The sequence below is a fragment of the Neoarius graeffei genome, chromosome 15, assembly GCF_027579695.1.
Source record: "Neoarius graeffei isolate fNeoGra1 chromosome 15, fNeoGra1.pri, whole genome shotgun sequence".
Classification (NCBI taxonomy): Eukaryota; Metazoa; Chordata; class Actinopteri; order Siluriformes; family Ariidae; genus Neoarius; species Neoarius graeffei.
In genome coordinates this window covers 24,158,827-24,174,098 of record NC_083583.1, presented here as the reverse complement: position 1 = coordinate 24,174,098, position 15,272 = coordinate 24,158,827, and positions in this window count along the sequence as shown.

Genomic DNA, 15,272 nt, shown 5'->3' with positions numbered 1-15,272 from the left:
CTATTATCGGCACTCCTCTATTTAATATTTTGTCCAACCTTCCTTTGCCAGTAAAACAGCACTCAGTCTTCTCCTATAATGTTTTATAAGGATGGAGATACAGAGCAGGGCATCGGAGACCATTCCTCTTTACACAATCTCTCCAGATCATCCAGGGTCCTAGGCCCTGTCTTGTGCTCTCTCCTCTTCAGCTCACCCTACAGCTTGAAAGTTCCAGGGGTACCAATAATAGTAGCACATGTGCGTTTGTTGAACATGATTATTTCTTGATAAGGGATTTATTTTCTCTGAAGAAATTTATTTCAATTAAGGGTTGGTTTTTCTCATTTTTTCAGTGTGAGTTGAACTGACTTCACCAAAAGGTGGATTTTTCTCTAACCTGTTTACTAATCTTTACAAGGGGTGCCAATAATTGTGGAAGGTGCTGTTTGTTAGTCCTGCAATGACTAGCAAAGTTTGTCTGCTGTTAGTTTGGAAAAGTATTAACAATGTCACTAAAACAAAAGGTTTAAAAGTGAGAATAAAATTACCATTCTGAAACCCCGTCTCGTTTGCGGCACTGGTTTGGTATTCGCGCCTTCGTTCTCCTGTTCGGAGTCAAGTTCATACTTATAACACTGCAATTCTGGCACAGAAGGCATTGCTTACTTACCTCTTAGAGTTTATCTGCAATTCTACACATGTTGTTGGAGAGGGTGTGGCTAATAGAGTTCTCAAGATGTTAAAGATGTTAGCCAATCAGAGCAAAGCTATTTATATTTGAAGAGTTTGGTTCTAAAACGCTATATATCCAATTTCATTGTTTCGAGAAAAATCACTTTTTCTGATTACGGAAAGTGATAAAAGGAAAACCACTGTATCCTGTTTTAAAATTTATTGACTAACTCCTTAATGATAATAAACTTCAAAAATGAAATCCAGAACTAATTAACAGCTTTTAACTGAACCAAGTAATTATTTTTTGTCAAGTCGCTACATATCCACACCATAGCATTTTTCCCCAAAATGCTACATATCCCTTTCTATTTAAAGTGCATTTAACGATGTTCTTTCATGACAGATTCTTTTATTTTATAGATTTTTTTAGATTATTTTACCTAAATTATTCATAATTCAGTGTGAAATTGTCCAATAAATGTGAGAAGTGATGAAGCGATTTCCTACTTCATGGGCGCAGCCATCTTGGAAGACTTCATGCCAATGGCGGCCTCTGATTGGCCAAATTGGTCTGGTTTTGAGAAAAATCAGTGATGGCGCTTGTTGCGTTTTGGAATGAAAGGCCGTAATGCAGTGTGTAAATCAATGGCAGATATCGTGTTTTGGCGAAAACTGTTTATGGTACGAGTAAGATATGATAATTGCTGATGGTTTGGTTGCAGGAGTTTTAGTTTTTCAAATTTGGTGTTTATTGCATTTTGGAACCAAACTTTTCATTTGTGTCGCGCCAAATCTTGGATTTTTGTCCCAGATGCTCTGTTTACAGAATGTGTAGGAACAGCGTTGAAAAGCATGCAATAATTTGCTCCATTTTCACTGGCTGATCCAGTAACTATCAATGAATGATCACCTCAGTAGCACCCCTACGGGATACATTTACAACTTTTAACATCATCCACAACTGAGACAGATATAGATCTTCCTTCAGCCATAAAAATCAGCAAATGGCATTTTGATTTGGAGTGAAAATGCGCAGATCACGCGAGTGCAGTTTTTGCGCAACATTCATTGGATGGCACTAATAATCCACCACATGTTTTCTTGACCTTCCGAGCAATTTGTGGTCTGTTGCTGAACAAATATGGGAAATTCAGCAATAATTTACAGTTGAGATTGTCTCCTGGTGTATTCACAGGGTTCTGTATCATCTGTAGTCTCATCTCATCTCATTATCTCTAGCCGCTTTATCCTGTTCTACAGGGTCGCAGGCAAGCTGGAGCCTATCCCAGCTGACTACAGGCGAAAGGTAGGGTACACCCTGGACAAGTCACCAAGTCATCACAGGGCTGACACATAGACACAGACAACCATTCACACTCACATTCACACCTACGGTCAATTTAGAGTCACCAGTTAACCTAACCTGCATGTCTTTGGACTGTGGGGGAAACCGGAGCACCCGGAGGAAACCCACGCAGACACGGGGAGAACATGCAAACTCTGCACAGAAAGGCCCTCGCTGGCCACGGGGCTCGAACCCGGACCTTCTTGCTGTGAGGCGACAGCGCTAACCACTACACCACCGTGCCACTCATCTGTAGTCAGTGCCTGGAAAATGGACCATTTTGGGTTGTGCGTACATGATTTCATGTCAGATTTACAGTAACTTCCCTTGGTTTAATTTCACCTTTGTTTGTATTTCCTGCATACAGATGCTTTGTAGTGTAATGCAGCAGGTAGAACTCAAAATCCATAATCTGAGCATCTGGTATAAAAATCTGGTGGATTGACACATATTTAAATTTAAAGGCACACCACAAAATCAGCCTGTCTTATCCTATAGGGTTTTTATACCATGTTAAAACAGCATGAGAAAAAAGAACAAGGTGAGGTTGTTGTTTTTTTTCAATTAAAAAAAATTACAAACTTTACAAAAGTATCTCAGGGATCAATATAATATAAATGAAAAGTGTATGGCATTTGCCCTTTAATGATGTGCTATGCAGGAATAAACAAGCAATATCCTCAGCTTTGCTTCTTTAATTTGCCACAATTAAATGGCCCTGAGTTTTGCAAGGACAACTGGATTTGTTATAATGCCAGCAAATGCAGTGTGAATCTGATTTGAGCTGTATGTGGACAATCAGCTGTAAACTTTACCTTGTCAGAGCTCCGTGCTGGGGGGGGGCTGTCATATTAAAATTAAAGCATATTTCCCTTTTCACTACCCCTGGGCTATTATGTCACCTGGAAATGGTGCTTATGATCTGCTTTGGACAAAAAAATAAATCAGATAATTATGCAAATTTTACATTTTTTCTATTTTTAATCATTGCATTACACTGTAAAACCCGATAAGGTCACTGAGCTCAAAAATTTTATTGAAACCGATTATGTAAACATTTTTGAGGTAAGTAACTTAAATTTTTTAAGGTAAGATTTCTTAAAAATTACAATTAAGTGTAACTATAGTGTAATTTTTAAGAAATCTTACCTTAAAAAATTTAAGTTACTTACCTCAAAAATTTTTACGTAATCGGTTTCAATAAAATTTTTGAGCTCAGTGACCTTATCGGGTTTTGCAGTGTAGAAACTGTAATAATCACTTTAGTAATTATTATGTGATCAAAATGTCATATCAGCACATGCCTGTTTGTATTACACTGTTGCTACAGGGACAGAGCTCTTTTTTTCCCCCTTAATTCCTTCATTGCCACTGTCTTCTCAAGCAAGGAGTTCTGGTGTTAGATAAATAGGAACCAGCAGGAGAAAGGTGTCTTTTCCATCGACCATGGCAAGCCCCACTTGAACGTATTTGTTTGTCGCCGGGGGAGAGGGAACGTGCACAGAATTGTAACATCTCGTCTGCAGAACGACAAAAAACAAGGAGATGAGAAGCAAGCATGCCACAAAGAAGTACATGGAGCCTTTGTGCAGCCACAAAAGCGGTTTTGTAAGTTGAAGGGCTTGCTGGGGGAGGAAGTGCAGCTGGCGGGGGTTGAATCTTCGCTAGAAAGTCTCAAGAACTCTGAGCAAAGTGCAGAAAAGACTGGTGTGTGCGACTGACCTCGTGGGTAATTTTTACCCACAGACAAGACTAGATACATTTAGTCAATCATTTACACTGTCTTTAAACAGGAATTAATGAACATGTACAATTTGAGCGTAACAACTGATTAAACTCTAATTATTCATACATTAATTTGCTGAATCCAAGCCAAGTCTGATAAAGGAACGGTTCAGCCACAGTAAAATGAACACAATCTTTTTTTTTATTATACCACAGCAGTGTAAAATGATCAATTCTTATTGTTCAGACAACATTTTCCCCAATTTTGTCACCTGCTATTTCTTACCCATGACAGCTACCATCTGCACAGGGTGATGGTGAACACCACAAGACTTCCAAGACACATGAAGCCAGTCACTGCGTCTTTTCGAGCTGTAGCTCATGCTGTATCACAGGGCAGTGTAACACATTTGGAGGAAAGTTACACTATCTACCCTCTTCTGCATACATGATCTCACAGATGCCTATGATTAACTAGTGCTACTGTGTGAGTAATCATTGATATGGTGAAATTTTCTATGAGGAGATGTTTATTTATCATTTAACATTGATTATTTTTCTATTCTTGACTTGCAAGTGACGTCAAAGCAAAATAGAAACCCGGATGTCGGCCATGTTGGTGGAGATACAAATGCGAGGTCGAGCGACATTCCATACAAAACATAGTCATACATGCGCAACTCTCTGTTTTTCCACTGCTTTAAGTGTTCTTTTAGCTATGCCATAGCTTTGTGCTGTATATGGTTGCGGTCACAACAGTACTCGTGACTGTGGCACATTCCGATTTTTTAGAATTCCGTCCGTGATTTGAAAAGAAGGCGAGGAAACTCTGAGACTTAGTACGGAGAGGAGACGAGCACGGCTGAACAACATCGGCAGGGCTGATCTAACAGAAGCTAAAACCAAAACAGCTCATGTTTGCAGTAATCATTTTATCTCCGGTGAGATTCAAAAGCTTTCTCGATAATATCATGGAAGAATTTTATTTCGTGTTGCTAGAATTTTGCTATAAAATGAGCGTTCTCTTGTCGTGGTTCACTCAGTCGTTGTTATAATTTTAACACGTGTATTACCATTTTGTTTGTAGGATCGCCAACAAAATTATATGATAGAAACAATCCAGACTGGGCACCCACTCAGAAAATGGGCTGTGTTTCGTCCAAGGTCAGACTTGATTCTTTGGCAGCCAAACCAGATAGAACGTGATACTGTATCTGGGTACTTGAAGGTCAGTAGAAGCGTCTTATCTTCAGAAAAGGCTGACTTTTTTAAATAATACAGGTCAAAGCCACACATATCTATCTTCTCTTTGTATCGAAGCTTCGCTTGACCGTTCAAGTCGTGGTAATACTGAGAAAATTCAGCGTTGTTTACAGACACGCTTTCAGCGGCTGCCATCCTAGTTGCTTTGTATATCCACTATCATGGCGGACGCTTATGACATAGCACATTTTGATCACGTGGTTGCAAGTCATCTATAAAAACATGTTCAGTCATGTTTTATTCCTTACCTGGCTGCATAGATAATATTTAACAATTATTCGCCAAAGGTGAAGTGAATATCAGTGAATAATAATTGAGACAAAGTCGAGGTTATTATTCACCGATATTCACCGAGCCTGAGGCGGATGATTGTTTTATTATAAATACACCGGTGATTATTTAAAAAAAAAAATTAATCGTATTAAAAAAAAATTATTTCAAACTTCAAAAGCAGCATGCAAATGTAATAAAGGTGCAGCACAGACTTGTCACTTATCTATGCCATCTCACATTAAATACTTTGTTGTGAAATAGATAAAATAAATCACAATTCCACCTTACCTTTGAATAGTTTTAGACCAAACTTCGTAGCATCTTTCATGCTTTTAGGAACAGCATTTTCTTTCATCATTTGTAATTCTTCCTCACTAATGGTTTTGGCGAGACGCTCGAGGTGATTTTCGAGAAATAGTCCGAATTTCTCGACCAATCAGTGCGCATGATTTCCTAGAATCACTTGCGTATTTAGACTAATATCATATAGTCACACTGTCAAATAGATGTCCTGTACTGTTTTTCTTTAACATATACTATGTGCTGGTGTAAAAATAGATAAAAGGACTTTGCATGGCTAAGAACAAGAGTAACTGTCTCACGATCAGGTAGTAGGTACAACCAAAATTTTGTAGTCAGAATTGTACATTAGAAGTGATTTGAATATGATAATATGGTTACATATGGATACATGTGTTGTCATTCAAATGCCAATTTCAGCAAGCGGGCAAGTATTAAATGTATTTTTTTTTTCTGTACCTGGTTGTAAAGGTAAGGGCAGGGAAAGGAAATTCACCTCATCATATGCATAACTGACAGACTTGTACTGAAGTATCACTAGATGGAGCTATCTATCTAAAGCATCAGTTGGAGAGCTGTTCACCTCCTCTACTTACAGGTGATTTCACACAATTTAGTTTTTTGAAAATTTGGCAGAATTCATTACAGATATACTTTTTTCCATATATCCTGCTGTCAGTACAATCAATTGCATTGATCAAATGTGCATTATTATTATGAATTATTATACATACATGCCACATTTTCCATGGAATAAAATAATCTCATCTCATTATTTCTAGCTGCTTTATCCTTCTACAGGGTCGCAGGCAAGCTGGAGCCTATCCCAGCTGACTACAGGCGAAAGGCGGGGTACACCCTGGACAAGTCGCCAGGTCGAATAAAATAATGTATTTATTGTATTTATTTATTTATTGTATTTATGTATTTATTTAGCGATAGATATGATAACAATGTTGCATGCCATCAATAAACCCCTTCTAGTGGGTTTATTGATGGCATGCAATATTGTTATCATATCGCTTATCCTCCATGTATTATGCCACTCTCTCCAATGGAGAATGAGCGTGCAATATTGTTACAATATTGCACGTTGTCAAGACAACAAGACGTCACACATCAGAGATGATGTGAAGATCCAATGACAAAACTTTACTGCTGCGCATGCACACAATCATTTCTTTGTCTACCCAGAAAGAGAGAAGATCCAGTGCTAGGTTTAAGCACTAAATAAATAAACTGAAAACTGAAACTAAAGATGTGCTGAACACCCAAAAGGCTACCAAAACTTCATTATATATTATTCACGCATATTTACAAGAGAAAAACATACCAATGGACATCGAAAAACTGGAAAAGGGACACATCAGAGATGTCAAACTTCCGCGCTAGCAAGTGACTGTGACAGTTTGTATACAAACGTGGCCGCGATGTTTGCTTCATTAAAAGCAGAAGATTTAAAGCAGAAGATGCAGTGAACTCCTGAAAGGCAACCAAAACTTCACTGGATATTCTTCACGTGTATTTACAAGAGAAAAACATACCAACAGACATCGAAAAACTGGAAAAGAGAGCAATAGCGGAAATATTGTCAAAGTTCTATTTGGAGGTGAGGAAAAGTGACAGAGACTTTTACAAGAGGACTTTACTTGTGAACTTCACTCAGCAAAGCCCTTTTGTTTTGAACAACTGCAATGTAACAATTAACTCCGACCAAAAGTAACTTTGAACTTGAACTGTCAACGTGGATATAGCTTGTATATACTAAGTTGGGTTGTTGTTCAGGCTTTTTGGACTTATACCATTTTTATTGTTAGAACTTTGACTTTGTACGTGTACACTGGCTTGACAGAACATTGAATTACATTCGATCAGAATCAGCATTTAATATTGGTAAGTTACCCCCCTGTTCTTAACTTTTTGTAAAATCTATATTTGTTCCATCGAATGTGTATAATAATAATAATAATAATAATAATAATAATGGCTTTTTTTGTGGTCTATCAGATATATTCCATTCAGCTACTTGTCTTTGAATTGTTCAATATCATGTTAGCTGAATGGAATATATCTGATATACCACTCAAAGCCAGTCAATATTATTTAAATAGGAAGTAGTTCAAACATCCCATCAACCTGGTGGACTTGGTGTAAGGGTTTTTTGCAGCACCATATGACAAGCCACCTGAAAGTAGTTCATTTTTAATACAAATGCCCAGGGGTGTGACTAGGGGGCTGGGGTCACACTGGCCCCCACTGCAATTTCGCTGTTACTAGATTTAATAGTTAGATTTAATAGATGGCCAGTTATACTAGATCTCATGACAGGATGTGCTGTTATAGGAAAGGAATCAATGATGTGGTGTGAAGTGGCCTGCACAAACTAGAGTTATTCTTAACACCCAGAAATTGATTATATTCCTATGACAGCATGTCCTGAAGGCTTTCATTCCTCTTATATTGCAATTTACTGGGCACATCATGATAGGCAGTTGGAAATAAACCTGCATGAAAAATGCTACTAATGCCGCTTTTCCACTACAAACGCGGCTGAGCCGTGCCGTGCTGAGTTGGGCTGAGTTGAGCTGAGCGGGGCTATTGAAGTTGCATTTCGACTACAACCGCGCTGAACCGTGCTGGCTGGAAGTGGGTGGACACATTGGGTGGAGTTAGCGAAAGTGGGTGGACGTCACGTGATGTCGTTAAGCGGCGCAAACAGTGACATCAGTGATCTTTTAAGCGGTAGTCTCATGACCCGGATAGTAAACAATAAACATGGAGGACATGGAGTCGTTAGTGTTGCTGGTCTTGGTGCTGTGGCTTGTTGTCACCGACAACGCCAACAGATACTGGCAAGAGCGTATAGATGAGGCGAGGCGCATAAGGCTTCATAATTCTCGTAATTCGTAATTCTTCTTCTTCCGGGTTTGCGGTGTTTACAGATCCCAGCGTGCTCGCGGGGCGTGTGTGGGCATGTGAGGACACTCCTCCTCACCAATCAGTGCACAAGGGAGTGTCTGCTCATGCCCCCAGCCTCACTCAGCTTGGTTTGGCTCGCTTCAGCCCCACTCCAAAACCGTGCGAGTTTTGGGTGCTAAGCAGGGCTGAAGCGAGCTGAGTCGTGCTGTAATGAGGTAGTCGAAACGCGAGCCGTGTCGGGCTGAAGTGAGCTGAAGCGAGCTGAAGTGAGCTGAAAAAGGCCATAATTTTCATCTAGACTGGACATAATTACATTAATGGCATTTAGGAGACGCACTTATCCAGAGCAACATCCAACATACCCAGAGCAGCCTGGAGGTTAGGTGCCTTGCTCAAGGGCACTTTAGCCATTCCTGCTGGTCCAGGGAATCAAACTGGTGACCTTTTGGTCCCAAAGTTGCTTCTCTAACCATGAGGCCATGGCTTTCCTACAGTAGTCTTCTTTCAGTTATATAATGTTTTCCTCACAGAAATGGGGGCAGCCATGGCCTGAAGGTTAGTGAAGCAGCCTTGGGCCCAAAGGGTTGCTGGTTTGATTCCCAGAATTGGCAGGATAAATATAAGGTAGGTGAGTGAGTGAGTGAGTGAGTGAGTGAATCATCAGCACTTTTCCCTCTCTCTGTATCATGGCTGAGGTGCCCTTGAGCAAGGCACCTAACCCCCAACTGCTCCTTGGGTGCTGTATTATAGCTGCCCACTGCTATGTGTGTGTGTGTGTGTGTGTGTGTGTGCTCGTTGCTTGTGTATGTGTGCAGGTGTATGTTCACTGCTTCAGATGGGTTAAATGCAGAGGAGGAATTTTACTGTGCTTGTGTACATGTGACAAATAAAGGCTTCTTCTTCTTCAGATTGTAATTGAAAACTTTTTCGCTGTTGAATTGACATTTGAATCTGTTTGGTCATTGTGAGTATTAATTGTATCAGTCAAAGCTATACAGCCTTTTGATTTCATAAAATAGGTGAAATTTAGTTCCCTCTGAAATTTGGTCATTGTGATACATGATTATTTCTGTAATATCTCAACAAAACAAAACAACCCCAACAACAACAGGCTATTCTGTGGCTGGGAAGTTATTTAATTTGAGGGGATTCCTGAGCAAATAATGTGCATGAAATCGCTCGCTTCGCACAGTCAGACAGACAGAGGAAGTCCGGTGTGCATATGCGCAGGTTTATCTTCTTCTTCTTTTGGGTTTTACAGCAGCTGGCATCCAGTCTTGCATTACTGCCATCTACAGGTTTACCTTGACCGTGCACTGACAGTTACATCATTCTGTCACTAAACGAACAGTTGATTACACCGAGGTGCTCACTGACCGCCGATATTTATTAGTTTGGTCCTGTGTTTCCTTTCCTTCGCAACATAACGTCTTTTCTTCTTGCTTTCTGTTACTGTAGTCGGTCTTTCACGTTTCATTCGTGTCCTCCATTTTCTTCAAATTTGCATCCCACAATGCCTTGCGCAAATGGGGAAAGCCCGCCACGTGATGCATGACGTAGTATCTTGAATTGGGTCATGGTGAAGCAGGAAAAAATAGTGAAGAATGTAGGGGTACGTGGCCCTAAATTCATTAATTGTTCTTTTTTTTTTAAACTAATAAAATTGGATGTTTGTGATTCGAATTCAGTAGCTTTCGGTCCATTAAACAAAAATAACTGGGTGTCAGGGAAAATTATTTTTATGACCTAAACTTGAAAAATTTGAAAGGTAGTATAGTTTTAATGAATAATACCCAATATTAACAATTTGTACTCTGCGTTTTATGAATTTTTGTATCTAATGCCGTAAGTCAGTGACTGATGAGGTGACACCATTCAAGACTTTATTATGCATCCAACATTTGCTTTAAAGGAGGTACAGTTTGTATCTTTTAAGATTGTTTATAGACAATTAATTATTAATTAATTATATAATTTCCATAAACATTCCTATAAAACCTGTTACTCGTAATACTTTCATACAATGGATTTTGTTGTTATCTTTATTTCAGACTTCTATTTACATTTTCCTTCCTGAAAAACTCACCAATCAATTGTGTTTGTAGAAAGGTTGGGTTCTGTTTGGGGGGGAAGGGCAAGATAAGTGAAGGTCAGTATTCTCAGAAGGCTCTAAAAATGACACACTTTCTATTTTAACATCAAATGAATGTCCATTTTCAAGATAGAGATGTTCATACGTGAAGTGTAGAACTGCTCATCAGTTTTCATGCAGAATCAAGTTCAAATGCCTCGCACGTGGTTTGTCAGGTGGATTAACAGGAAGCTTGTTTGATGATCAGCAATGCCCTGTCCCCAACCAGTCAACAACTTCGAGGTGATTAGAACCACACACGTTATTACATTATTGCATTCAGTAGCATTCAGGTTGAGAAGTAAAGAAAATCAAGCAACCAAGCTACCAATTTAATCTAAGAAACTACCTTTGAAGGAATATAAAGACTCATATAGGTTTGAGATACTGAGATGAATGTACCAGGACTTGAGTCCACCTCGTGCCCTAATTTTAAGGACTTGTGACTTGACTTGGACTTGAGCACTGATGACTCGGATTCATGCATTAACTGCATTCGGACTCATAAATTGGAGACAAGGACTCAGATTTTTTTTTTATTTTTTGTAACATGCCATTATGATTTGGCATAAGATATTTATATCTACATTAATTTTTATACTAATTTCGTGCAAGAAAATGCACATTCACCTGTTCATACGCCATGTTCAGGAACAAACAAACGTTAATGGCGCTAAAATGCCTGGAGAGAGAAGCCCCTAGATTGTCCACTTTGCTTATACAGACTTCTCATCCAGTGGGAAAAAATGCACTGCTATGTGCTCCATATGTAGAAGAATTATTGAGGAGACAACGGGGACAATCTCAAACTTCAATAGTCATTTGTCAAGACTCCACCCAGAGAAGTAAGGTGGGGTTTATACATAGGCGGTTTTAAACGGGGGCCAGGGGGGGCCAGTGCCCCTGTAAAATTGCTCCTGGCCCCTGTTGTGGCCCCTGTGCTGAACAGGTAACAAGATTTATTCATTTTGACGTGCGCTGGCTCGAAGATCGGAACTGACATGACAGAGTGTTCTACACGGACTCCTTAAAGCACTACACGCACACTGTTACCTGCAGCAGAAAGACCCGCAGCAGCGCAAATTGCACTGTAAAAAAAATTTGTTGTTTTACCTTAAAAAAGTTAGTGCAAGGGCTGCCTTAAAATTTTGAGTTCACTGGAATTCACATAGTAAGTTAAATTGTTGTGAACTTACTATATTAATTTCAGTGAACTCAAAATTTTAAGGCAGCCCTTAAGGCAACCCTTGCACTAACTTTTTTAAGTTAAAACAACAAATCATTTTTTACAGTGTGTAAACTTCGGACGTGAGAGATAACAGCTGCAGCCCTGCAAGGACTAGGCTACTGCAAAAAGGCGAAGGTAAGGAAAATTATTCAATTTCGTAACGTCAGTGTTTGCACATATCCGTGTTTTACTGTTGTTGTTCACTACAATAATAAATCCGTTTTATTGCGCTTTCTTAAAAGTGCATTGCACAGCAATAAGTAGCCTAACTTAATATTTTGGGGAAATGGGTAAAATAACCGACAGTGTTTAACCTTCTTGTAAAACTTTAATGGCCTTTTGATATGTAGAGGCTACATTCCTCTCCGTTTACTTTTTAGTATAGACCTACTGTAGGCTGTCATCATGGAAAGGAGCAAGAAGGACATTATGTCCTTTTTTGCCCCGTTGGCAAAAAGCAACATAGAGAGAGTAAGGAAGATGAAGATTATGAAAGAGGAGAGAGAGCCAGAGGTGGAGAGAGAGCCAGAGGTGGTGGTTGGAGAGGTGGAAAGTGAGGCATCTGAAAGGCAATCTGAGAGTGAGGATGAAGACATTCAGGATCAGATTGAGGGACAGAATGAGGGACAACCCAAAAAGTCATTGGAACAACCAGATTCACCATGCATATCAAGTACAGCACCATCAGGTTTGTGATGTTGAACAAATGTATGTGTGTGAGCAGTGTCGACCTACAATTCATATAGCCTACCCTGAAAGTGTGAAGTCTGAATAATAATTAATAAATCTCATCTCATTCTCATTATCTCTAGCCGCTTTATCCTTCTACAGGGTCGCAGGCAAGCTGGAGCCTATCCCAGCTGACTACGGGCGAAAGGCGGGGTACACCCTGGACAAGTCGCCAGGTCATCACAGGGCTGACACATAGACACAGACAACCATTCACACCTACGGTCAATTTAGAGTCACCAGTTAACCTAACCTGCATGTCTTTGGACTGTGGGGGAAACCGGAGCACCCGGAGGAAACCCACGTGGACACGGGGAGAACATGCAAACTCCACACAGAAAGGCCCTCGCCGGCCACGGGGCTCGAACCCAGGACCTTCTTGCTGTGAGGCGACAGCGCTAACCACTACACCACCGTGCCGCCAATTAATAAATATAAAATACAAATAATAGATATAATAATAAATTAATAATGATAAATAAATGTTGTTCTCAGTTGCACTCTCATATTTACTGTATTCATCTTTCTCCAGATATCAGCAAGTGCTTGGACAACACTCCAGTGCAGCCACGTCTGAAGAAAAGGTTCATTGTATGAAAAAATAGAAATCTTATTTTACAAAAAAGAGAAACATGGTTTTAAGATTTACTGAGCACAATTTATTTTATGTTTAGGCTATTGAGACAGAATGTTTATCTCATTGTATTTATGCTCAATGTATTTTGTTTTGGTTTTAAATAAACTAAACAAAACATTTTGAACGCTTAAATATTGCCATGTTTTGCCCATATGTGCCCCCCTGAAAAAACACTGGCCCCACCTCGGCCCCCCTAGTAATTTTGGTCTAGAACCGCCACTGGGTTTACATTAGACCGTATCAGCGGATCATCAGATTAACGTTTTTAAAAACGATTAGCGTGCACACAACAACACCAATACACGATTCGCGTGCACACAGCAACACCAATACACGGATATGCTAATCACATGACTAATTAGACGGCACGTAAGTTGAAATGTGTTCTCCTCACCAGCTCGGCTCCGCAGGCATCCTGGGCTCCAAATCACTCCGCCCTGAACAGCGAGTGCCCTCTGGAGGGTGCGCACTCCGGCCCTGCGCAGCTCACAGAGCGCGCGAGTGAAGCGCACGAGCAGTGATTCGGGACTGAGCCGCTGTGTGTGTGATCCCAGTGCATATTGGGCATGCGCGTCACTTACCACTTGCAAGTGGAAGGATGGCAAGCCTAAAGACAATCATAACTACACAATGAGCAGTATTTGCATCAGTATTTGCAGTATTTTCATACTTTTATATTCTTTAATGAAAGGTGATACAAGGCGGAAGTCCGCGCCGTTTTTCAGCAGTCGCGTCACATGACCAACGGCAGTGAATCAGGAAGGTGGATGTCACAGTGACGTTGTCCAATGACGACGTCAGCTAGAGCTTAGCACAGCGTATCTGCGTATCCTCAATGTTTACACAGCACCGGATCACATACGAACTGGATTGAATATGTGGGCCCTGGCGGATTCCCGTTTCCCGGCGTTTTAATGTAAATGGACAGTGCATCTGCGAAGAAAACGAGACAGATACGGTCTAATGTAAACTTGGCCTAAGGCTACATCCACACGACAACGGCAACGAGATGTTATTTAAAAATATATCGCGTCCAAATGGGCAACAATCAGTAAAATATCAGGTCCATATGGCAACGTAACGCTTGCTGAAAACGATGCAATACACATGCCACACCTCTAGGGGCACTGTAAGACGGTCCCTTCGGAGACACCAGAACAATAGAAGAAGTAACGACGCATGCACATAAACTATTATTCGCAAGACTTCATATTAGCTACAAAGTCAGGAAAATCTGTTTGTAAAATTACATTATAATGACCAAATACAATGAAAAATATTTTTCTAGTCTCACCTGTGAAAGGTAATCCCATGTGATCTCGTTTGGACAGAAAACCTGTTGGTACAGTTAAACGCAGCTAATCTTTATTCTCCGCTTTGACCTATCCAAAATGGCGGCGAGGATGACGTATGATTCTACGCGGAAGGCGGCGTCTTCAATGGTCCGGAATAAATTGAATGATACACGTTGATGGATTAATTTGTTGTTTCTCACCTGTGAAAGGTAATCCCATATGATCTCGTTTGGACGGTAAACCTGTTGGTACAGTTAAACGCAGCTAATCTTTATTCTCCGCTTTGACCTCTCCAATATGGCGGCGAGGATGACGTATGATTCTACGCGGAAGGCAGCGTCTTTAATGGTCCGGAATAAATTGGATTAATTTGCTCCTCTACGCCCTTTTTGAGGAATGTATTGTCGGACTTAAATCAACATCTGAAGAGGTGAGATCGCTCCTTTTTTCCCCTATTTTTGCTGGCGGGATTGCACCATTACACAATAAATATTCACAGTGAAAATATTTTGTAAGCGCGTTTCATGAACCAAGTTATAGGATTTGTTGACAACTCGCATCGCAATGAGAAGATCATTGGCACTACTGGTGTTAAGAATCAGACCATTTCATAAATGAATATTTTGCTGTAGAGCTGCAGTGTTTGTACAATTGCATGTTTTTGCTTCACTATTACTGTCACTATTCTGCTTCTTGCATTACTACTGTGAACTAACACTGAACATAATAATAATAATAATAATAATAATATCCAAGCTCGTGTTTCACTC